This window comes from Carcharodon carcharias, chromosome 6, assembly GCF_017639515.1.
Source record: "Carcharodon carcharias isolate sCarCar2 chromosome 6, sCarCar2.pri, whole genome shotgun sequence".
Lineage (NCBI taxonomy): Eukaryota > Metazoa > Chordata > Chondrichthyes > Lamniformes > Lamnidae > Carcharodon > Carcharodon carcharias.
The window spans coordinates 20,563,995-20,590,734 of record NC_054472.1 but is presented as its reverse complement, the minus strand read 5'-3'; the positions used below and the strand labels follow the sequence as shown (position 1 = coordinate 20,590,734).

The window sequence follows — 26,740 nt, the reverse complement described above, 5'->3', positions numbered from 1 at the left end:
AGGTTGAAGTGCATCTCTGGACCAGGGTTTCCATGGCGTCTCCCCATGGAGACTTCAATGCGTGCACAGGTGGGCACCACTTCATCAGAGAGCAGGCGGACGCGCTCCTCCGACTCGTGTGCCACTCTGAGAGCTCCCAGCAGCTTGGTGTGACGTTCCCCCGCCTTCTGCTGACTCTCCAGGATGAGTTAGAAGACTGAATCCAGAGGCTCATCGTCTGACTCAGACCTCACAGATGCCTCTTCCCCAGCAGTCCCCTGAATGCCAGGGAGCTCGGCCGAACCTGCCTCCACCTGCTGCGGCACATGTTTCCCGGGAATGCGTTATTACTGAGGCAGGATTGGGAAGATACGGCATGAAGAGTCACCCATTGTGGCCGGAGGGTAAAACGTCCTTTCTCCCGCCCACTACCACATTTAGTGCAAATCTGGGATGACTCCGCTCAATGTCTGTATAGCCCCAAGGATCTGGATAAGTGTTGGAAGAAGTTTAATGACCTTACAAGAGTGGTCAAGCTTAGTGAGTGCTTTGTCAAATTCTATATCTGACCAACTGCACCACTCATCTCTGCCATTGCTCAATCCACCCTACCCCCCGCCCCCCCCAAACACTCAGAATAGCTTTTAGAACTCATACTTGGCATTCAAATGCATCACCTCCCCTTTACACAATTTGCACTGTTGCAAGCCTCAAACCAACATCTCTTAGGGAGCACATACTGGCAGCTATTCAACCATGACAGGCACATCACCAAAATAGTGCAACACACTGGGCAGAAAATTACGCTTGGCGTGCGGGCGCGCGCCAGACACGCTGGAGAGTGAAATCAAGCGCGTTGACTTCAGCCGAGTGTACTGACGTCAAAGCACACTCTCGCGATGGTTAGATCGGCGGGTGCACAGCACAGCCGGAAGCCTACCTACAATTAAAAGGCCGATTAAGGCCATTAAGTTAACAATTGTCCTGAATTTTTCACTGCCCATTCAACCTAAAGGCGAAAAGGCCAAGCGGCTTTTATATTTTTTTTAGGAAACCTCATCCACGGGCAGGAAGAGGTTTCCTAAAGCAAATGCAAATTTAACACTTGAATTAAAAACATGTTCCTGCTCATGTAACAGAGTCACACAAGGGGACATGTTTAATGACATTTTTATTTCCTTTATTTCTTTTTTTTAATTAGCGCTTCATCTCTCTGGGGTAGCTCCGTGCCTCTGGGAGATTGGAGCGCTGTTTCTCTCACACGCATGAATTGCGTGCTAGGCAGGCTCACCCTCCTCCCGTCAGATGAGACTTGGCTACAGAAGAAGGCTTATAGATGTTTACGCCCAAACACATGGCGCTTTGGAAAGCCTACATTCAATGTCAAGGAGCATGGAAGGATCCAAATTCTTGTTGCATGAGATGAGAGGCCACTTCCATCAACATACCTGTAGAGCCAACCATGATACAGAATCTGATGGCCAATCTCAGTTTCAGCTGCTGCACTAGAAGAAGCCACCCAATGTCTATGTGCTGGAGTGTAAGTTCAGCTTGTTGCTAAGGGAGCTCAGACTGCTGCCATCATAGCTCTGGACACCAGTGTGCAAAGAGTGCCATGCAACCTACTCCCCAAGAGATCTGCTCCTTAAAGACCATCTGCAGGTAGGGTTTCCTGATGAAAGCCCTTATCCCCTTCCTCCTCCCTCTTCCAGCAGTTTGTCTTGTTCTGCATGACCTCCGTTCATTCTCCCAGTCATGCTCAATGCCGAGTGAAAGCCTTACTCGGCGACCCATGCCTGGAAGCAGCACACAAACCTTTAAGTCACCAAAAAAGTGCTTCAGCCCCAGCCAACCCGCTCCTTACAGGTTCCTGAAACTTTAGCCAAGTATAGAAAAGCATAGAATTGTAGCAACAGCCAAAAGAAATATTCCAGCAAATAGCCTGTTAATAGTTAATGATTCCTTTAAGTAGTGCTGGGGGTGGTGGTGGGGCTAGGGTGGTGGACATGGAAGAGATTGGCTCTTCATGCCATTGAATGCTTTGGAAGATTAAGAGAGCGCTTAGGCTGAAGGGAGATCCAAAATGGCAGCACTGGTGTCAAAATAACGCTGTAGGCTGATTGATGTCTTGCTCCATCTGCTCTGCATACACCTGGTGCACATTAGGTGCACACACACACAAACCATTTCACCAATGTACCATCTGGCGCACTTCAGATCAGAAGTGCTTCCAGCAGGTGACAATATGGAACCTTAAAGGGCCTTATAGCTTTCAAAAGTTGGGAGGAATTTTATGGAGAAATGTGGCTGGCAGTGTAACATAATTAGACGTGGGTCAAAATTTTGATTTCCTGATCGCAGGTTCAAGCTTAGCGATTAAGTCAGCTGCATTTTTCTGGCATGTCGGGCCTAACGCTGTCCTGTGGTGAATTCCTGCTTGTGATATATTTGCATGCCATGAATACTCCTTATAGTAAAATTTTTTTGCAAATAAATCCTATCTTCAAGATTAAGCCAGCCACACCCAAGAATTTTGTGTTCGTTTGAAGGTGCCATGCACCAGTCGGCTCTCTGCCAGTTGTGTCTGAGGTCAGCGGCTTTCCTGGTTGAACTCTGTGGCACATGGGAGGGGAGCAGGAGAATGGCAACTTTTCGAAGACTCGGGACCAGCAGGGGCGAGTCAGGGGTATGGGGCGGGGAGTGGTGTGGAGTGTGGTCGGGGACATCGAAGAGTGAGGAGGGATCCAAGGGAGGGCAGAGGGTGGGGTCAGGGGGCATTGCCCGTTTCCTGAGAGTGCAAGGGGTCATTGATTGCATTCATTTGGCCATTAGAGCTCCCTAGGACTAGCCAGTTGCATTTGTGAATCACAAAGGCTTTCACTCTTTGAATGTTCGACACAGGCAAAAAATCGGGCAGGTTTGGGTTCATTTCCCAGGGAGCTGTCACGTTGAATGCACCTTGCCCAACTCTCAGCTCCCAGAACTTTTTGAAGCCCTAACCCAGGGTGATAGCTGGACCCTGGAAGACAAGGGCTATCCAATGCAGCCATGGCTGATGACACCACTGAGGCATCCCATTGTGTAGCAGGTGAATGCTGCGATCAAACCTCCTCATCAAACACAGCTTGGCTTGCTGAAAATAAACTTCCGCTGCCTTGACCAGTTCTGAGAGTCTCTGCAATACGCACCCTAGAGGGTGTCATGAATAGTCCCGATCTGCTGTGCACTGCAGAGCCTGGCACTGCAACATGGACATCAGTTACAACAAGGCGAGCAGGAGGAGCATCACTTCTCCTCAGGTGAGGATGAATTGTTTGAGCCTGAGGTGGAAGCCATGAATGTGAATGACGCTTTACTGGGTCAGGATCATGAAGAGGCATGCGTGGGATGCCAGGGTCAACCTTATATACACTCAGTTCACCCAAGAGTGAGACACTATATGATGATTGTCACATCGCTAGAACTCCACTGCCTTCCTGGGATGTAGACCTACCCCTGCCGTCCTTCCTTAAAGTGTAACCCATAAACCTGTATCCTCTGCCACCTCGTCCAGGCTTGGTAAGCCAAGAAGACCTTCTGATGCCATCTGTAGGAAAGAGCCTGCAGGGAGGCATCACTGAATCATGGGGCTGCTCTCTGTCAAAGCTTCGACATCTCCACAGTGCAGGCGAAGGGACTTGGATTTGAGTTGGGGGTACCAGGACAAGAAAGAGTTTAAGGTAAAAACAAAAAAACTGCGGATGCTGGAAATCCAAAACAAAAACAGAATTACCTGAGTTTTTCCAGGTAAAGAGTTTAAGGTGGTGGGGGAGGAATGATGGGAGAAGTTTGGCAGAGGCTGACAATGATGACAAGGTGCAACAAGAAATGGGACAGAGTGCTGATGAAATGGAGATGGACAGGAAAGTTGTGGCCATGATGAAGAGCCTCCCTGATTGTCTAGGCGGCCTGTTTATAGCCCGCCCGTACCTACTGCATTGTTGCCCGACGACTGGTTTTACAAAGGTAAAGTTCTCCGCACTGCAGAATTGTAGATGTCTCCCACGTATGCCGCTGGCACTTTAAATTTTCATTAGAATCGTGTGGAAAACGGCAAAATTCAACAGTGGAAGTGCCGCCCACTTCCGGTTCTGCTGCCAGGAACGGCACTCTTTGTGTATTCATCTTCACCATATGGCTTGAAGTAATGCTCCAGATGCTCCAGATATATCTGGAACAGGTCATTTCTGAGTTGGCTTTTTCCAAGGTTGAAAACCAAAATTTTCTCATTATCTTTTCCCCAACATTCAGAATTAGCCTTGTGGTTCTTGTCTGCACCATCTCCAGGGTTTTAATGTTTTCCTTTTGCCTTGGCGACTAGAACTGCATATAGTAGTAAAGGTGTGGTCTGATAACATTATGATAGCAATTTCTTAATGATTTCCGCTGATTTGTACTTTACTCTTTCAGTTAGATTGGACACATTGAGTGCCAACAGGAATGGTATAACGACTAGGCAAACAAGGCTGTCACCTAGACTGGCAAAATTTGGGGGCTGGCAAAAAACTAAATGAACTATTCATGAAATTACAGAAGTAAACAAACTGGCTTCAACAGTCAGAATGAATGGTCCAGATATACATCCACATATACTGACATACAGATAGATTTCCATGTATTTACATTGCAGTCTTTCCCAAAATTTCATACAATATTCCTCATTCTGGATATGTGACCATTTTACAATCTGCATATACATCTACATGTGTTTCAAAACTGCAAACCAGTAAATGATATCAAAGAACATAATTTACTCCAGTCCTTTCCATCGTAATGATTATTGATTGTGTAAATTGTGCATAAAATCTTCTAGGAACTGTTGCAGGAACACAATATTACATCATGTGAGCCACTTCTGAGCCATTTTGTCTCCTTATTTTTTGTTGGTTCATTTTTTTCTGGTTTCTTTCTTTATTCCTTTACTTTTCAGTCAGATGGCTCCTTTTCAACCATTCGCACCTCATCTAGATACATCTTTTGTTTTTTTACTTTACTCATTATCACTCCTTTTGGCTTTTGCACCAAGTAACCTTTTTGTCATTTAACCTCTCCATCCTATCACAGATTTTCCGTTTTGTTCTACCTCCCCCAACCACCACCACCACCACCACCCCCCCACCACGCCCCCCCCCCCACCACCCACCACCGCTCACAACCCACCACCACAGCCTTTCACTTGCTCAACACCTAACTTTTCTCAGTTCTGATGAAGGGTCATCGGCCAGAAACGCTAACTCTGTTTCTCTCCACAGATACTGCCTGACCTGCTGAGTATTTCCAGCATTTTCTGTTTTTACTTCAGGTTTCCAGCACTTGCAGCATTCTGCTTTTGTTCTGTTCACCTCATCGCTGTGAATTGAGGATCTTGCTGTACAGAAGGTGGCTGCCATCTTTGTTTCTAAAAATGTGAGTGAGTGCAACTTTGTTTAAATGTGCCATCCCTGGTTGCACACCTTGCTCACAGGCCTCCACCAATATCGTTCTAACCTGGCTATTAAGGGCAGGGAATCGATAAACTAAATGAAGGCAGCACTTAAACAATAAATGTGTGGAATCCCATTGAAAAGGACAAGCTTCAAATCTACGGGTTGATCTGCTAGTCGAGAGAACCCTTGAGGCTACAGAAAAAGGACACAACCTTTCACTCTTGGAGGATACTCAGCAATCAATTTTGCTGAGGGCGTGTCAGAGATGAGCACAAGTTATCAATCAAAAGAGCCAATTCCGAGGAGCAAAAACCTCATTGCAATCATTCCTCCAACCAGAGGCCTCAACATAGAATTAGTCACTTTACTAAACACATTCATAATGTAGACTAAACACGCCATTTAATTTCCAGCCATTTGAGTTTGTTTTTCTATTATGCAGTAATATTATTTATCGTCTGGCAATAATTTCACTGGTGTGTGTATGGTTTGACTTTTAAAGCAGCTGCTGCCTATTGTTGAAGCAATTGTAACCCCAACAACATCCAGTCATAAATTACACTCTTCATTATCAGCACAAACCGAAGCCTGTGGACAGAGTGAAGCAGCTGGAGTTCAATCCATCAAGGTTCGGCACTCACAGCCTAGAGTATCAAGTGTCATGCATCACTTCAGGCTTATCAAACACTGACTAAATTCAGCATCAGCCACTGGTGTTAAATCACTGACAAAGCTGAGCTCAGAGGCCAGGAATAGTCATACCAAGAAGCTAACTTTAATAGATGATATCCGTTGAAATTGAACCAGTGAACAAGGGTGGACCTAATTGACACTCATGTCAGAGTCGAAATCCAACTGAGAGAAGCACTGACATATCAAGGCTCTACAAAGGCCAGAGATCCATGTCTCAAACTGAACCAAATGCCCAATGAGTTACGTCAAGTGGGTGTGCACTAACTTTCAATTGGAACAAGTTTCCATTCCTAAAGGATAGAGCTGCTAGACTGGGTCTGCAGCAGGTGGTGAGGGAACCAACAAGAGGGAAAAATATACTTGACCTCATCCTCGCCAACCTACCTGTCGCAGATGCATCTGTCCATGACAGTATCAGTAGGAGTGACCACTGCACAGCCCTTGTGGAGATGAAGTCCCGTCTTCACATTGAGGTATCCTCCATCATGTGTAGCACTATCACCATGCTAAATGGGATAGATTTCAAAAAGATCTCACAACTCAAAACTGGGCAACAATGAGGTGTTGTGGGCCATCATAAGCAGAAGATAATTATACGCAGCCACAATCTGTAATCTCATGGCCGGCATATCCCCCACTCTACCATTACCATCAAGCCAAGGATCAACCCTGGCTCAATGAAGAGTGCAGGAAGGCATGCCAGGAGCAGTACCAGGCATACCTAAAAATGAGGTGTCAACCTGGTGAAGCTATAAAATAGGACTGCTTGCATACCAAACAGCATAAGCAGCAAGTGATAGACAGGGCTAAACAATCCTACAATCAGTGGATCAGATCTAAGCTCTGCAATCCTGCCACATCCATTTGTTAATGGCAGTGGACAATTAAACAACTCACTGGAGGAGGAGGCTCCACAAATATTCCCAACTTCAATGATGGGGGAGCCCAGCATATCAGTGCAAAAGATAAGGCTGAAGCATTTTAAACAATCTTCAGCCAGAGGCGTCGAATGGATAATCTATCTCGGCCTCCTCTGGAGGTCCCCAGCATGACAGATGTCAGTCTTCAGCTAATTTGATTCACTCCACGTGATATCAAGAAATGGCTGAAGGCACTGGATAGTGCAAAGGCTGTGGGCCCTGACAATATCCCGACAATAGTACTGAAGACTTGTGCTCCAGAACATGTCATGCCCCTAGCCAAGCTGTTCCAGTACGGCTACAACACTGGCAGCTACCCGGCAATGTGGAAAATTGTCCAGCTATGTCCTGTACACAAAAAGCAGGGCAAGTCCAAGCCGACCAATTACCGTCTCATCAATCTATTCTCAATCATTAGTAAAGTGATGGAAGGGGTCATCAATAGTGCTATCAAGTGGCACTTGCTTAGCCGTAACCTGCTCACTGACGCTCTGTTTGGGTTTCGCTAGGGCTACTCAGCTACTGACCATATTACAGTCTTGTTTCAAACATGGACAAAGAGCTGAACTCCAGAGGTGAGGTGAGAGTGACTGCCCTTGACATCAAAGCAGCATTTGACCGAGTGTGGCATCAAGGAGCCCCAGCAAAACTGGAGTTGATGGGAATCAGGGGGCAATCTCTCCACTGGTTGGAATCATACTGAGCACAAAGGAAGATGGTTGTGGTTGTTAGAGGTCAGTCATCTCAGCTCCAAGACATCACTGCAGGAGTTCCTCAGTGTAATGTCCTTCACCCAACCATCTTCAGCTGCTTCATCAATGGCCTTCCTTTCATCATAAGGGCAGGGTGGGGATGTTCACTGATGATTGCACAATGTTCAGCATCATTCACCACTCCTCAGCTACTGAAGCTGTCCATGTTCAAATGTAGCAAGACCTGGACAATATCCAGGTTTGGGCTGACAAATAGTAAGTAACATTCACACCACAGAAGTGCCTGGAAATGGCCATCCCCAACAAGAGAGAATCTAACCATCATCCCTTGACATTCAATGGCATTACCATCGCTGAATCCTCCACTATTAACATCTTGAGCATTACCATTGACCAGAAACTGAACTGGGCTAGCCACATAAATACTGTGGCTACAAGAGCACATCAGAGGCCGAGAATCCTGCAGTGAGTAACTCACCCCCTGATTCCCCTAATCCTGTCCACCATCTACAAGGCACAAGTCAGGAGTGTGGTGGAATGCTCTTCACTTGCCTGGATGAGCACAGCTCCAACAACACTCAAGAATCTTGACACCATCCAGGATAAAGCAGCCTTGTGGGCACACCATCCACAAACATTCACTCCCTCCACCACTGACACACAGTAGCAGCAGTGTGTGCCATCTACAAGATGCGCTACAGGAATTCACCAAGCCTCCTTATATAGCACCTTCCAAACTCACGACCAATACCATTTGAAAGACAAGAGCAACAGTTAGGTGGGAACATCGCCACCTGAAAGTTCCCCTCCAAGCCACTCACCATCCTGACTTGGAAATATATCACCACTCTTTCATATTGGCTGCTTAAAAATCCTGGAACTTCCTCCCTAACAGTGGGTGAACCTACACCACATGGACTGCAGCAGTTCAAGAAGGCAGCTCACCACCACCTTCTCAAGGGCAATGAGTGATAGGCAATAAATACTGGCAAGCCCTCATCCCATGAATGAAAAACAAAAACCGTACATAGATAGAGAGGGATTTTGGACTGTAGGACCATAAAATACTTAATATTGGAAGCCCCTGTGCCTTGTTCTGCCAGCCACTTAGAAATTTATCGCAAAGTCGAGCATGATTGTCGCAAGGGCAGTATCAGCCAGTTTTGGAAGGATAGGCACATAGGAGATAGAAGGATCTTGAGTAAAAACATGCTGATTTCTGAAACAAAATTAGTTATGGATAGGATTTTTCCAAATAGGACTTCTGACCACGGTTAAGACGAGCTTGACGCAATCTTTCACTTTGAGGCTCTAGATGGTCAATGAGGTGATTAGCAGGTGAAGTTGCTAGCACTTTCATTGGAAGGCTCTAATCTTCACTCAAGGGTGCGTCTTACAGCTGTGAAATGACAGCAGAGGGTTATTTCTTTGTTTGTTCTAGTACAAAGGTATGTATCCTATCAATGAAAGCCAAGCCGCGAGGCTATAATGTCATTATCTGCAAGCGTAAAAGCTTGATCAGGGTTTGGGTTTCAGTAAAAACAAAATTTAATAGCAGCTGCTGGAACTTATTGGGATATAATCATGTGAAGAGCATATTATCAAATTTATATTTTTAATAGCTTAGGTGGCTTATTGGTTATATGCATTCAGAAGCAGCCATAACAAAGAGAGTCTTTTGTGGGCTTGCATCAGTTGATAAAATATTTTGTTCAATAGTAGTCATACTAAACCTTAATATTAGCAAAATTAAATGAGATATTCTGTCTCCTGGTGTTCTCTTATGGCCAGCAAATTTGAATCAGGGTGGTTTAAAATATTCCATCAGACGAGCTTATACAGCTTTCTTCCCTTTTCTCCCCTTCTCATCCGGTAGGTAGAGAATGAACCCATGGCTCTGAATCCTCTTGGTAGTGTTATTCATACATCACTCTAGACTCTGACCACTGTGAGTCCATTCAACCATCGTCAGCATGACAACTGAGCTTGATCCTAACATGAGAAAACTTGGAATCTGGAAAGGAGAATACGCTTAGACGTCAATCATAGACTCTTTCCTCCAAGATCACATAACACCCAAGATCACGTAACACCCATGTGAATCAAAGAGATACACTGAAAACATTACATTCTCACCCTGCCTTCACCCCATATCACACAGGTACAATTTCCAGTGGCACTCACTGGACTGTGAGAACTCTGGTTGAAGACTGGGGATACTGAAACCAGTGGTAATCAGCCAATGCGGCACCAACCAAAACTCAAGCCTTTGATCCAGGGGCTTTCTTGAGCACATGGCTTCCTTACCCACTGGGCCATCAACACAACTTCCGCCTTCATGTTCAGCATTTCTTCTTTCCCTTAATTTTTTTTCCAATTTTCTCTTCAGTTTTTTCTTGCAAAAGGCACAGGGCGGGATTTTCCAGGATCCCTTCCACTGGTGGGATCTTCCAGTCGCACTGAAGTCAACGTGGATTTGAATGGCCTACTGCATCCATGGCAGGGAAACCCACCACCACGGGGCTGGAAAATCCTGGCCACATATTCATTTAGAGGGATGGAGCTCCACAAACAGCAGTTGCTCTCCATGACGGAGACAGTGGGGGAGAGGAGGATGTAGTGGTAATGCCAATGGGCTAGTAATCCAGAGGCCCTGGCTAATATTCTGGGGACATGGTCTCAGATCCCACCACGGCAACTGGTGGAATTTAAATTCAATCGATAACACCTGGACTTGAAAGTTAGTCTTGGTAATTGTGACCATTAAACTTTTGTTGATTGACATAAAGCCATGTATGCCCTTCAGGGAAGAAAATCTGCCATCTTTACCTGATCTGGCTGGCATGTGACAGCAGACCCTCTGCAATGGCCAAACAAGCCACTCAGTTCAATGGCAATTAGCGATGGGCAACAAATGGCAGGTTTGCCAGTGATGCTCACATTTCATGAAAGAATAAATAAAAAGTACCTTATACCAAGGATAAGTCTTGGCACATAGTGCCTGTCAGACTGTGGTGGTGAGACCTAACCTTGCATGTTGTCACCTCCAAAGGTGATCACTGGGAAAGAGGGGAACCAGGAACCTTCACAGTTTCTCTGTTTCCTAGAAAAAATGGAGAATTGTGGCCAAGTGCACCAGGCCATAGGCGAGGTCAGCAAATTCAGCATAGCTGAGGGAATTGGGGCAGTCCCGATCTATACAGCTTAGAGATAGTAGGAGTGACAATCTGTGATACAATGGTGAGATTAGGGTGCAATGAGACGCTTCTCCACTATAATGTTTTGATTATGGGTTCTGCGGAATCATTACTAAGGCCTGCATTCAGCACATCACCAATGCCAATTTTCACGAGACGTGGGGAATTTATTTGTTATTGGATAACTTCGAGACAGCTGCATGTCAAAGCAAATCAATTCTTTCATGTAGCCGGTCTCCTCAAAGTGTCAGACTCCAATGGAGTTTCAGCATGCTACATGATGTTTGTAATGAAGGGAAAGATTCTCTGTATGTTGCTGCATGTAAGGTAAGTGTCCTCTGCCTTATCCCTTCTACTGTGTGACCTTCCTTCCAAATCTGTACATAGGTATGATGTCCATCAGACATCTTTCCTTACCTAGCATGATACCATGCTATCAGAGCCCATAAGCTCCCCAGCCAAGGCAAAGTCTCTCCACAGCCTCCTAGAATCCTGCAGCACAGAAGGAGGCCATTCAGTCTGTCGTGTCTGTGCCAGCTTTTTGAAAGAACTACCCTGTTAGCCCATCCTCCTACTCTTTCCCCATAGCCCTATAAACCTTTTTCCTTTTCAAGTATATAGAATTTGCTGGGTAACGTGATGAGCCTCTCCCATTCCCCATTCCTTAGGTTTCATCCTATACTGTCAGTCACTTTCTCATTTTCATTATCAAGATTCTCTCTGTACAAGTAACCGAGATGAAGCAGATACTGAGAGATGCTGGTTTTCAATGAACACATGTGGCGGGAGGGAACGATTCTGCCCACACACACACACACACACACACACACACACACACACACCTTCGTTCAGCTTACTTAAAGTCAACAGTAAAGGAAAGTGGACAGGATATAAAACGGGTTGGCAATTCAATATCATAAATATTGCTTCTCCGCTGCAAGACCAATTTCACCCCCATTGGTAGCGACTCATTCATTAAGATGCAAACATTTAATTCAATTCTGTTGATCAATGAAGTTCTCAAAAGAAGAATGGCAGATTTAATGATTTTATGGGCCGGATGGCTCTCACTGAAGCGGCCAATTTTTTGATTTTGCCTTATGAATGTCACTGTGCCAATGTTAATGTAGATTACATGTCATCAAAGACTTATCTTACAAAGAGCGGCAAGATTAAGAACAATAAATAAAGGAAGTATTGTTGTAACCTAATCTTTATGATCTAAGTAAGTACAAGTCTATCAGTCAAAAATTAAAATCACATCCGGTGGGGTGTGGTTTTAATATTTCACTCAACAATGCATGGGAAATTGTGTAACTCCAACAATTAGATCATCCCAGAGAGCTAGCATAGAATTATCAAACATAAATGATCAGCTATCCTTTTTTACTAACAGGCAGCTTGATGTTCATTCTTGATCATGCACAATTTAGAATTATCAGAAAGCATTTCATGATTTTCTTTAAAAAATTTTATTTCATTGTATTTCATGTACAATCAATACATTTTGCTCTGAGCTACTTTGTAATGATACTATGCTTCAAATTTCTTGCCATTTAACTTTGATTTCCAATTCTTGGTGGACAATTAAACAACAAGCAGGAGGAGGAGATTCCACAAATATCACCATCCTCAATGATGGGGGAACCCAGCAAAGCAGCGCAAAAGACAAGGCTGAAGCATATGCACATTTTCCTTAGCACCTTCCAAACCCGCGACCAATACCATCTAGAAGGACAAGGGCAGCAGACAGTTGGGAACACCATCACTTGGAAATTCCCCTCCAAGTCATTCACCATCCTGACTTGGCAATATCTCGCCATTCCTTCACTGTCGCTGGGTCAAAATCCTGGAACTCCCCATTAACGGCACTGTGAGACACCACATGGACTGTGGCAGTTCAAGAAGGCAGCTCACCACCACCTTTTCAAATTCTGCTTCAAAGCCTGTGGACAACCATGAAACCATTGCCAATTGTTGTAAAAACCTATCTGGTTCACTAACGTCCTTTAGGAAAGGAAATCTGCTGTCCTTACTTGGTCTGGCCTATATGTGACTCCAGACCCACAGCCTCTGAACAAGGGCAGTTAGGGATAGGCAATGAATGCTGGCCCAGCCAGCGATACCCACATCCCATGAACAAATATAAACACAAACCAGAAGTGCCCAGAAGATGATCCATCTCAGCCTCCTCCAGAGGTCACCAGCATCACAGGTGCCAGTCTTCAGCCAATTCGATTTACTCCATGTGATATCAAGAAACAGCTGAAGGCATTGGATACTGCAAAGGCTTTGGGGCCTGACAACATTCCGGCAATTGTACTGAAGACTTGTGCTCCAGAACTAGCTGTGCCCTTAGTCAAGCTGTTCCAGCACAGCTACAACACTGGCATCTACCCGGCTATGTGGAAAATTGCCCAGGTATGTTCTGTCCACAAAAAGTAGGACAAATCCAACCCAGCCAATTTTTGCTCCAATAGTCTACTCTCGATCATCAGTAAAGTGATAGTAATAGTCGTGGATGGTGCTATCAAGCGGCACTTACTCTGCAATAACCTGTTCTCTGGTGCTCAGTTTAGGTTCTGCCAGGGCCTCTCAGCTCCTGACCTCATTGCTGCTTTAGTCCAGACATGGACAAAAGAGCTAAACTCCAGAGGTGAGATGAGATTGACTGCCCTTGACATCAAGGCAGCATTTGACTAAGTGTGGCATCAAGGAGCCCTAGCAAAACTGGAATCAATGGAAATCAGGGGGAAAACTCTCCACTGATGGGAGCCATACCTAGCACAAAGGAAGATGGTTGTGGTAAAAGCAAAAAACTGCAGATGCTGGAAATCCAAAACAAAAACAAAAATACCTGGAAAAACTCAGCAGGTCTGGCAGCATCTGCGGAGAGGAAGACAGTTAACATTTCGCGTCCGAATGACCTTTCAACAGAACTAAGTAAAAATAGAAGAGAGATGAAATATAAGCTGGTTTAAGGGGGGAGGGGGTGGGACAAATAGAGCTGGATAGAGGGCCAGTGATAGGTGGAGATAACCAAAAGATGTCACAGACAAAAGGACAAAGAGGTGTTGAAGGTGGTGATATTATCTAAGGAATGTGCTAATTAAGGATAGAAAGCAGGACAAGCAAGGTACAGATAGCCCTAGTGGGGGTGGAGTGGGGTGAAGGAATCGAAAAAGGCTAAAAGGTAGATGGTTGTGGTAGTTGGTTGTCAATCATCTCAGCTCCAGGGCATCACTGCAGTAGTTCCTCAACATAGTGTCCTAGGCCCAACCATCTTCAGCTGCTTCATCGATGACTTTCCCTCATCATAAGGTCACAAACAGGGATATTCGCTGATGACTGCACAATGTTCAGCACCAATTGCAACTCCTCAGATAGTCTGAGTCGATATGCAGCAAGACCTGGACAACATTCAGGCTTCAGCGGATAAGTGGCAAGTAATATTCGTACTACACAAGTGCCAGGCAATGACCACCTCCAACAACAGAGAATCCAACCATCTCCTCTCAACATTCAATGACATTACCATCACCAAATCCCCGAATATCAACATCCTGGGGTTACCAATGACCAGAAACAGAACTGGACCAGCCATATAAACACTGTGGCTACAAGAGCAGGTCAAAGGCTAGGAATCTTGCAGCAAATGACTCATCCCATGACTCCCCAAAATTTTCAGAGCATTAGAGGGATGTTTGGATTTTTCTGATAGAAGTGATGACAGAGATGCCAAATAAATGCAAACTTTTTTCTCATTCCGACAGCAGCATCAGGAGGCTGATCAAACTTGGGTTGATCCCATTCTCACCCAGTGTCTCTGCATGTTCTTCCAGCAAGGGTTGCTGGTTTGTAATCATTAGTGAGGATGTTTGTTGATTTTTCCTCTCCCTATTCTAGGGGTGGCAAGGACAAAATTGTATTGTCCGATACTACCACAACCCCTCTGCACCCCCCCCAGCCCACCTCCGAACCCCAACCCCGGACCCCCCACCATCCCGATTGAGATCAGCTAACTCAAGGCACACACCAGGGTCAAACCTGGAGCTTTCGTGTTTCCCTCGCTAATCGAGTGATGAGTACAACAGCAGTAAAAACAACGTGCATTTATACGGCACCTTTATTATGGCAACACATCTCAAAGCACTTCACAGGGCAGGATTTTTGGGTCATCGGGCGGGAGCAGTGGGAGGGCCCTGGAGCAGCCGGGAAATGGCCCACCCTGTGCATCAACCCCCGACTGTAGTTTCACACTGGCTGGCCGATTAACAGCCAGCCAGTGTGAAAGGCTCGCTGAGACGCTCAGCACAGCCAGGGTGGGGCGGGCGGGAGGAGTGCGGGCACTAAGGCCTGCGCATGCATGGGAGAGTGCACGCTGAGGGCTCCCTGAAGACAGGGAGCTGCCTCAAGGAGCTTAAGAATCTTAAAACCAAAACGAAAGATTTTGAAAATCGGAAAAAAAATGTCCCCCCCCACCCCATAGGATTCACTCGCATGAACAGAAACATAATAAAAATGACCTGAAAACATTTAAAAAAATTAATGTCAGAAAACTCATCCCGCCCGTGGATGAGGTTACCTCAAAAATCCAAAGGCCGCCAGGCCAATTCGCCCGCCCGCTAACAGTAAGGCTGGACGAGCAGCGAAAAATAGCACTTAATTAATTGATCAATGGCCTTAAGAGGCCTCTCAATTGTTGGCGGTCACGCTGCTGACTCTCGCGCGGGCCGAAATGTCGCGTGAGTGCGCGATGACTTCGGGACGCTCGCCTGACATCATAACACACTATTTGACGCTCAGTCATGCCCGCGCGCCGAGTGGAAAATCCTGCCCATAAAACCAGACAAAACTTGACACCGGGCCAAAGAAAGGGATATTGGGACGTCTAGGTGACCAAAAGTATGATCAAAGAGGTTCAATCTTAAGGAGTATCTTACATAAGAAGACAGAAGCGGACAGGCGGAGAGGTTTAAGGAGGAAATTCCAGAGCTTGCGGCTTGGATAGCTAAAAGTATGGGCACCAATGGTGAGGGGGAAGGAAGTGGGGTTTGAGCAAGAGGTAGTCCAGGATAGCCTCACGGTGCCTTTTTAAAAGGACAGGAAATCAAATGGCAATTTTATTGCCTTTGGCAAATCGTAATACAGGGATAAAGGCAAAATACTGCGGTTGCTGGAAATCTGAAACAAAAACAGAAAATGCTAGAAAAACTCAGCAAGTCTAACAGCATCTGTGGAGAGAAAAACAGAGTTAATGTTTTGAGTCCGTATCGTATCAGACTCAAAAAGTTAACTCTATTTTTTTTCTCCACAGATGCTGTTGGACGTGCTGAGTTTTTCCAGCATTTTCTGTTTTTGTAATACAGGGTTGTTCAAATAAAGATTAATTTCTGCACTAAGGTAGCTTTTCTTAATTCTCTTAACTGTCAAGGCTCATTCATTAAAAGTCCAAGAACAAGGTAAATGAACATTATAACTTTAAATGTTCAAACCTTTCTCACCCACTTAAGAAGCTGATGTTTGGTGCTTAAATAACACTCGTAAAATATAACTCCTCCAAGTTTTTTCTGTGATATTAACGTAACTGATGGTGAAGAGTTGTAGAGTTTCCATTATAGTGCTCAACTTTAGCTCAAAATGCATTCTTTGAGAGGTCATGAATTTGTGTTTTAAACAATTCAGTTAAACAGCCAGGTTACATTTAATTCTTGAAAATATTAAATCAAGTAGGTAAGGCCAAAAAGGCTAGATGCAAACCCTATCAACTAAAATTACAGCAAAACACTGCAGGTGCTGGAGATCTAAAATAAAAACAGAGGGACGAATTTTCTCCCCATCGGGTGGACAGTGGGGAGCGGGCGCAGACAGGCGCAGAGCTGATCGCCGCCTGCGATCGGGTCCACGCCGCCATTTTATGTGGGCGGGCCAATTAAGGTCAGCGCTATCTGTGCAGGCGGTGGGGGGGGCAGGAGGGAGAGTTGGGGCCTGCGCTCTTTCACGCACGCGCACGGAAGAGCGCAGCAATCTCCCCGAGGCACGGAGCTGCCTCAGGGGGATAAAGTTTGGAATGAAAAATTGAAGAAAAGAATTTTAAAAATTATTCAGGCATGTCCCCTCATGTGACATTGTCACGTGAGCCGGGACATGTTTATGAATTTTCATGAAACATTTTATTGAATTAATAAACCCTTCATGGAACCTCATCCCGCCCGTGGATGAGGTTCCATGAAAAATGCAAAGGCCGCCTGGGCTCTTCACCTCATTTTCCGCGGGGCCTGCAGCCGCACGCCAAACAGAAGATTCTGCCCAGAAAGTGCCGGAAGAACTGGCAGCATCTGTGGAGAGAGTGAAGCCGAGTTAACAGCCGGAACTTTCCAACCCCCTCGTGGTGGGTTCCCCAGCGACGGGGCCGCCAAGCCATTGACCTCTCCATTCACATCGGCAGGACCGGAAAGTCTCACTAGTATGAGGGGCTGGAAAGCTCCGGCCAACGTTTCTGGTCCATGTATGACTCTCCTTCAGAACTAGTAAAAGGCTCATATATGAAGCAAGTCCATGGGTTTGGAAACACCGCTCAGTCCTTTAAATGCCGAAATATTTTTCAGCATTCTAAAGTGCATAGGCGTTTTTACGGCCATTAGCTCCCTATAAAATCTACAATATGGGCTGTCTCACAATGGCTAAATTGGTTAGGGAATGAATAGTTGAGTCAAACAGATCTGAACTGTCCCAAGTTCAAAATCCCTGATTCGTGCTCACTTACTGTGCCTCAGGCCGTTAAAGAGAAAGAGCTTGCACTGTGAATAACCTCAGTCCCCTGGGCTAAGGTGGAGGAAAAAATTAGGCTGATTTCTCCACTCCTGACTGCCATCAATCAGGTCCTGCTTTACAATAGGCATGTGAATGTTGGATGAGGACTGGACTTGGCTATAATGAAATCCTCCCCACCCGCTCCTGCCCCCACCCCTGCTACCTTCTGTTAAATTCCTGGTGAGTTTCTGGAAGGTGTCAGCACCAGCAGTAACATATCCCAATATCAGTCAGCATTTTATAGTGAGGAGACCATAAGGAAAAGCCTGGACTCGTTCTTGAAAACCACCTAACTGGGAAGTGTCTTGACACTGAGCTCACTTTCCTTCCATTGAATATGAGTCAGAGAGTCATTATGGCACAAAAGGAGGCCATTTGGCCCATTGAGTCCATGTCAGCCTTCTTAGGTCAACCCAATCTGTTCCATTTCCCTATAGCCCTGCAAGTTTATTCCCCTCAAGTGCTCACCCAATTTCCTTTTGAAATCATTCATCTCCTCTATTTCCACCACCCTCATTGGGCAGTGAGTATCAGGTCATTATCATTCACTGCATATAAAAGTGGATGCTGAATCAATATGCCTTATCTGTGAAGCCCCTGTCCAAACCAGCTGGTCTCAGCTATTCTAAATAAGAGGTGCTCAGTTTTAGGATGAAGCAAAAGAGACAGGAGACTTGTGCTTTGTGTATATTAGTCCTAAATGGTTACGAATTGGTGCCAATTTTTCCAGGATGGTAATGGGCTAATAGCACTCAATTTTCACAAGGGCAGCTCATTTGCATAGTTACTCACAGTTCCAGGGGTAGATTTGAACAGGTGCAGAGAGTACACTAGTGGGAGGAGTGAAAAAAGTTAGCTGTAGGTGAAATTTGAAGGAAAATGGACAATTAAACGGAATGAGAGTATAGAATGAGCATCTGAATCCATCTGTAAATAGTTTCACGTTTTATTCAAGCAGCTTTACCATTCGCCTGACAATGGCAGCTACACGTCATGCCTGTCAATTTACAAACATTGTGACAGTCACTCCTGTTATGTCTCTGTCATGCCCTGGTGTACAAATTGTGAAGTGCCGTGTCAAATTATTGGCATTGAGAGTTCTATTTTAAACTATTTAGCGATGTGGAAAACGGCTGTGACATTCTGCAGCGCTGTTCCCTATCACCAGGGTTTGTAGTACTTAACAGCATCTCCTCTCATCGAACATTCCGTCAATGATACCCTTGACGGCTCCACGTTGCACGTGGCTGTGCCTGGGTATCACATGTTAATATTGTTATCAATTCATGGCCAATTCCATTGGTGTGGTTTCCACTTCTCCAAAAGGCCCCATCTCTGATATCCCTTCTGCAGCCCTTGGAGATAACTATACTTCTCTAATGTTGGCCTCTTGTGCATTTTCATTGCTTGCTCATTGTTGGTCATTGCCTTCAGCTGCTGAGGCCCTACGCTCTGGAATTTCTTCCTCAGCCCTCCGTACCTCTCTTTCCTCCACTCAGGCACTCCTTAAAAACCTACCTCTTGACCAAGTTTTTGGTCATCTGACCTAATATCAGCTCATGCGAGTCAGTGTCAAATTTTGTTCGATAATGCTCATATGAATGGCATTGAATGTTTTGCTATGTCAAAGACGTTAGCTGATGCAAATTGCTGCTGCTGTTGTAAAGTATCAAGAGAAATAAAAACATGCATGATCTGGCTGGTAGAAACTGATACCCATGATAAAAAAAGCAACATAGTAATAGCTTACTCCAAAAAAAGCTAAAACAATTCAATCTGTTTAAGAATTGATGAGCAGTTTAAAAGCCAGACACTGCCACAGTCTCTACACATAAAAGGTTCTACACATATTGAAAGGAAGTGGTTCTAGTTTACTCTGCAACAGAGTAGAGTCTACATTCAGAACGTGCGATATCTCACCAGCACCTCTGCATCAAAATACAGGATGCGGTTCAGGGCCAACTATAGGCAAAATACCTACAACCAGGCTCCATTGCAAGAATTTGGAGCTAATTTTTCTCACCTGATCGGTTTCCTGAAAGGGAGGACTATGTAATGTAGCTCGCATAAAGCAGTGTCTCCAAGCTGCCAACATAAGAGTCAGTTACAGGAAAGTTTTCATTAAAAATTAAACCATGTTGTCTTTTTGTTTGGTCATGGATGTGAGCATCACTGACAAGTCTAGCATTCTTTGCCCATCCCTAATTGCCCCTGACAAGATGGTCGTGAGCTGCCTTCTTGAACAACTGCAGTGCATCTGGTGTAGGTACACCCAATGTGTTGTTAGGGAGGGAGTTCCAGGATTTTGACCAAGCGACAGTGAAGGGACAGCGATATATTTCCAAGTCAGGATGGTGAGTGGCTTGGAAGGGAACTTCCAGGTGGTGGTGCTCCCATCTATCTGTTGCCCTTGTCCTTCTAGGTGGTAAAATATGTGGTTTTGAAGGTGCTGTTGAATGAGCCTTGGTGAGCTGCTGCAGTGCATCTTGTAGATGGTGCACAGTGCTGCTACTGTGTGTGGGTGGTGGAGGGAGTGAATGTTTAAGGTGGTGAATGGAGTGCCAATCAAGTGGGCTGCTTTGTCCTGAATGGTGTCAAGCTTCTTGAGTGTTGTGGGAGCTGCACTCATCCAGGCAGGTGGAGAGTATTCCATCACACTCCTGACTCGTGCCCTGTAATTGGTGGACAGGCTTTGTGGACTCAGGAGGTGAGTTACTTACCGTAGAATTCCCAGCCTCTGGTGTGCCCTTGTAATTGCGCTGTTTATTGAATGTTCGTGTTAGTGTCTAGTGCACAAAAAAACCCACAACATTAGGCTGGAATTTCATCCTAGAGGCAGATGTTGGGAAATTCCCTGGCTCGGCACAAACGCCTCAGGTGAAAGTGCCAGCAAACGCAGGATTTTCATTCCAGGGCGTGAGTGTATGCTGGAGTCGGGTCTGCCACCCCAGAGTTTGGGTTCGTGCTACAGGGGCTTCTGGGTGTCGAAGCAAGCTCGTATTGGACTCGAAATGTTAACTCTGTTTCTGTCTCCACAGATGCTGTCAGACCGGCTGAGTTTTTCCAGCACTTTCTGTTTTTATTTGAGACTGGCAGGTGAGCCACACCTGGGCATTTGCTATTCCTATTAGAAGCGCAGCAACAAGGAGGCACATCAGAATGACTGAGCGTGTTTTGCATCAGATACTCCCTCCCTGGGAGCTGCCACCTTGCCCTCAAACAACAGCACAGCTAAGCTGCTGACTCACTCTGTGAAAATAAGCCTGAGTCACATCTCGTCGCTCAACCTGGCAAAAGTACAATTGAAGATTAGTCAATGAATGTCAAACACTTACAATTTCTGTCAAAAAGTGCTTTAAAATGATGTGAACTACCAGACAACTGTCTTGGTGTAGCAGGAAGCAATAAGAGGGAATGCTGGTGTGGTGGTCATCCCAGAACGAAAAAACAGCAAAAAACTGGGAAATAAGGATACTGGTCCAAACTGGTCTTGTATACCTTAAAATGGAGTACCAGTAAAAACTGGGAAATAAGAGCACTGGTCCGAGCTATTTTTTCCCTTCTGGGATGTCACTGGACTAGTAATCCTAGAGACCTAGGCTCTGGGGACGATGGTTCAAATCTCACCATGGCAGCTTTAAATTCAATTATAAAATCTACTATTGAAAGCTAATCTTAGTAATGGTGACCATGAAACTGTCGGCAGCTGTCATAAAAACCCATCTGCTTCACTAATGTCCTTCAGGGAAGGAAATCTGCAGTCTTTACCTGGTCTGGCCTATGTGTGAATCCAGATCCAAAGCAATGTGGTCGACTCCTAACTGCCCTCTGCCTAGCAAGTCAATCAGTTCAAGGGCAATTAGGGATGGGCAACAAATGCTGGTATTGCCAATGACATCCCACATCTCATCAAAGGGTTAAAAAAAAGGCAGGAGTTGGGTGTGTAGTGAGGCTTGTGGGACACAGCCTTGACAATTACATGAACCCAAGAGACATAAGCATGAATAGCCCAAGGAAGAAACCCACAAGAAAGGAAACTGCAGCAAGAGGGCAGAGTAAAGATTTAGGAATAAGGGCAACATTAGTTGGACAGATATCCAAAATGTGAAGGGCTACCTTAGAGGGGGGAACCGAAAGATTATGATGAGTATTAATTCATGAAGTATGCTTCTTACTTTCACATCGTGTGTTTGTTCAGGAAATAGCAAATCCAACAGTCACAGCAGTTTGGTCCGTTAGTTTTGTGGCACTTGGTGATTCATGACTTCTAGCTTTGAAAACAAGAGTTGAAAGGTTTAATTGTTTGGCTTTGTGTTTATTACCTGTTCCACATGAATGACTCCTGATTCATTCCCATATCATCAGTCTGATGTTTATTTAGTAACTTAATAGACATATGATTGAACCAAACATGACTGTTCACTGTTCCGACATGTGGCACTTGCATGAACACACTTCCCCATGGTGACATTGTTGAAAAATGTGATCCTGGGGTTGCGGCCCATACAATTTTGGTTCACACTATCCGCTGTCGCACTAAAGCCACAGTTAGACAACCTCACCCAAGGCAGCAGCTGGGATGCAACAGTAGGAAACTCACTCTGGGCAAAGGTTAAAACACAACTTTGGATCTTCCTTCCGATTGCAAGTCAGTGACCACTGCTGGAAAGTACACACGTGGGACTATCCGGTTGGAACAGCATTCAGCTCGACTCTGATATTGACTACTGATGTATAGCCTGCCACCATTCATAGTCCAGGGCTACCCACTTAGAAATGTTACCTGCACCCAAGCTTTGCCTGTGTTTGTGAAAATACGGGCCTTCAGAGGAATAGGAAGGAAATTGGAGAAGAAAAAAGGAAATGAGAGCCACAAAACAGGTAACCCATTTGTGATGACTGCACTCGAAAATTGGATGCTGCAGATCACTAGAACTCAGCTATACATAGGTAGGCAAGAAGCAATAAAATTTTAAGCCCAATGCCATACAGCTTAACTACCTATGGGCAATTGAAATGAACAAAGCAATCTGCATTTGTGCTCCCTGGTCAAGTACTATAAATACTAATGTGTGAAATGTGTGGTAGCAGTTAATCAGGCCAGCCCTAGAACTGTATGTCTGTGCTGTGCTGCACCCCCAATCCCTGACCTCACCCCCATCACCTTGTGTACCATTCATTTAACAGAGAATCCCATCATCACACCCTCTGTGCCATGCTGATTAATGTTGCGATACCGTGACATTCTTCACTTGCTGAAGGGCACCTCCTCTGGCTGAGCCCCAATGTCAATAATATAAAGTAATTTACTTATGAAGTAGCTTACATTCGGTTGTGTGCATGATATACTGGACTGGAATCTTTATTACCATGACATCAGTCAGTACTTTTCTACAGGCTGTCCGGCTACTGTTAAACTGAAATTCAGCTTTAACTAATGTGCATAATTCAGCTGCTTGCTATGATATGCATCAGTCAAACAACTTCACTGAGATGATCCGTCTTTTCCCTTATTTCCAAGCCTGCCTTCTGGTGCAAAAGGAGAAGATTCTGCTGTAATCTGGGATACTCTAGAGCACGGTAAAAAATCTCTGAGTGACGGTGGATCACAATTCAGAGATAGCAGGAGACGACTGAAGTTCCTGGAAGTGAAGCAGCAATTGGCCTTTGTCTTATATTCAAGAAGACGCTTTAAATTTTTTTACTGAAAACAATTTAAGTCTCAAATCATGGTCCTGAAATGCAAGCTACATATTAAAGTGTTAACGAACTTAATCAGTAAGAATATTTAATGTTTTACTCAAAATGCTTTACTCCATATTTACCCTTCAATAGTTCTGCAATAGAGCAATCATACTGCACAGTTCTTTCCTTTCAATGTCCTGTAGCTCTGCTCAGTTTCCCGCTTCTATCCTACAATGTTGAATATTGCAAAGTTACCGACTATCAGCCATTAACATCCAGAAGGTTGTGAGCTGAAGTCTCAGGGTTGTCTGTCATATGATCTGACTGCTATGGTTGGTTCAAGAGCAGTCAGGTGTCAGAGAGATCTCTACTCGGAGCTCCAAGCAGAACGTAGGAACTCCCTCAGTAGAGATGACTTTAAAAACTCAGGTAACAGCCTTTGGTTTCTCCCCACCCCACTCCCCAGACAGCAGCTTGTTACTTAGCCATGGAGACGGGGCCCAAAATGCTCCTCAGTCCCAACGAGAATATTGTGATGGGTTTACAGAGTGGGTTAGAGAGAGCAACAGGCATTCAAATCATATTATTTTATATATTAAGACTGGTAAAAGTCATTTTTAAAACTGTAGAGAAAGGTCAGTGGCCAAACAGTTAATAATTGCATGCCAATTAACAAATGCACTGCCTAAATTGTGGCATACTCCTTATAGCGTTATAACACATTTTTGCGTAGAAACTAATACTACGTGCACAATATCTTATCCAAAACACAATTTAGATCAACATTTACCCATGCCTGAACCTGCTGAAACAGAGCCCATTTTTTAAACCAAACTTACAGCATGCTGCACTCTAGCCTGTTATACATCTGCTTTGTAGCACACGGCAATGTTTAATCTGGGGACACAGTTAGAAAGATTAAATAAAACTGCTCCATTACAAGATGTTGTCCTTTAAAGAAACAATACGTTCATTAAAAGAATTCCAAATTTTTATTCAGAGACTACCAACCATCTTTTATTTTGCAACATCGCATATCAGATTCTTCCTGTTAGATTGTGGATGAAATAATATTCTTACAGCACTTTTTCAATTCATCATCAGATAAATATGCTGCCGATACAGACACACAAGCATCAGCAGGTAGATAGCAAGCAAATCCGATTTTACATTTCCAGGTTAGATACTTCAAACAGCAAAGGTCACAAAACTCCTCCCTCACCAGAGCCTCCTGCCTCTTTAGCACCGTAAATGGTGCTCTACCAAGAGCAGCACCATCAGAACTGACTCACCATGATTTATTTACAGGCCAGCCACACCACTTTTCACAACTTAGTACTCATGGTATCTCGGTCTACATTGCACTTCCTTTCCAAAGAAATAGCTTCTATATTTTACTCACCATCATTTGCATTCAAGTGTTTATTTTTAAACTGAAGACCTGCAATTAAAATTTCACCCTGGATTGCTTGTGCAGTGCATCTGTAACCTTCTCTGCCTACATTCACGCTGGCCCATGGATCAAAATCTGTGCATCTGCACAATCCGCATTCGATTTTTTTTTTGGCCTTGCAGATGACTTCATTGATTTTTCCATCAGCAGTCGATTTCTGTCTCCTTGTGTGTCCCGGGAACAGACCCAAAAAAAAACACATAGATGACACGTTCACATCAGCGGAGAGCAGCTGACGGCAGATGCTTGGTTCCTCTGCCGTTGGCTGCATTCCTAAATATAAACGGACAGAGCCGCAGACAACTGGCAGCAAAAAAGGCCTGAGGATGTGTGGAGTTGGAATCTGCTGTCAGTTTAAGGCCCCCATGTTGCAGCAAGGCAAATGCAGAGATCAGGTCCCAGATATTTGCGCACTTGAGCAACCTGGTATCCATCAGCCCCCAGAATGCCGATATGGAGATTGGCACCAGGTGCCAAGTTTAAGAGTGACAGCAGCACAAAGAGGTCATTCTACTTAAACAGTAACAAAGGATGCAAAAGCTAAATGCCTGAGCTTTTATGTTGTGGAGCTCCGAGGAATGTATTTTGACAGAAACCAATTTATTTTCCTCCAGCCCACCCTTGCAAACTCAAGAGTCCTGAAGGACTAACTCTTTCCGCTGTGGTGTAGACATCTTGAAAATCGCATCCTGCCTGGGAGACTTTTTCTGGCTGTGTTTAATTGAAAGATGTGATTGGTGGGGTCCTCCTCAGCACCAGCTTGGCATGTGGATTACAGAGCTCACCAGTGGCTGCTCCATGGCCAGCTTTCGCAAGGAGATTGTACAATGTGCCCAGTCATCCAACTGCTCTGCAGTCCGATAAAATGCTCATTATCTTGCAGTATGTGTCCAAGGAGTGAAAAGCTCAGCAGCATTTGCTGGCACTTGCATGCCTCTGCACTGCTTGAGTGGAAGGAAAAGCAAGAGCCCCGACTCCTACAATTTCAACATAGCTGCATCTGAACTGCCTCAACTGCGGAGGAATGGTCACTTTATATAAGGTTTCCCAAATGTGTGGCCACTTCCTTCCCTCCCACCCAGCACATGCTTTTGGACTACCTTCAACCACTGAGTAGCACTACACCCCCCAACCCCCCAAAACACGCCTCAACCTTGAGGTGCAACAGACGGCCCTTGCGAGCGATGCGCCATGTCACTGTGCACTCACATCCGGGTTCCCCTCAAAGTGCAGCCTGCCACCCGCCAAATGCATGCCTTTTGTACGTTGCTGTGAAATACGTTGGCGCACAATCACGCTGATGTGCTCAGACGATGGTGGGGCGAACGATTCTGGCGAGCTGGGCTTATAATCGCAATGAGGTTCCTGACGTCCGATGGCCAGAAATGTGGCCCGCCATTGACGGGCTGAGCGGATGATGACAACCTGGTTTCACGACAACGTTAAACCGATTTTTGGCCTTCTCACCATATTGTCAACTGATGCCGCCAAGGATGCCCAACGCCAGTGGGCACGGAAAATTCTGCCAATTGTCTCCAGCAAAATGCAGTTACCTGAACTTTAATTCAAGTAAAGGACTTAAACGTGTATTCTTTCAGCTTTTATTTGGATTCTAACTTTTCTTATTTCTGATATGTGTGTGTTTGTGCCATCACATTTTTTATTTCTTCCCTTGGGTTTAGTAACTAATAAACTTATTCTCTCTTTGACTCAAGAAAACCTGGTTTGATTTGCTCCTTATTAATAAGTGAACATTTTTACGGGGAAAAGAAAACTTTTGTTGCGACCAACTGAGGGGACCAAATAAAGGGAATCCAGTTAG

General features: G+C 45.0%; 1 long non-coding RNA gene across 3 annotated transcripts in view; it reads right to left on the bottom strand.

The window, feature by feature from the left end:
- LOC121278675 overlaps positions 1-24,976 on the bottom strand; it is a 180,517-nt gene extending 155,541 nt beyond the window's left edge. Inside the window, exons 1-2 of one of the 3 annotated variants that reach the window (XR_005943260.1) lie at positions 24,868-24,976; positions 21,956-22,051 (exon numbers count right to left, since the gene is read on the bottom strand). This is a non-coding gene — a long non-coding RNA (uncharacterized LOC121278675). Of the gene's footprint in view, positions 1-21,955; positions 22,052-23,605; positions 23,744-24,476; positions 24,539-24,867 lie in introns of those variants that run through there. The other 2 variants (XR_005943259.1, XR_005943258.1) reach the window with 2 other exon arrangements.
- Positions 24,977-26,740: the final 1,764 nt, after the last annotated feature.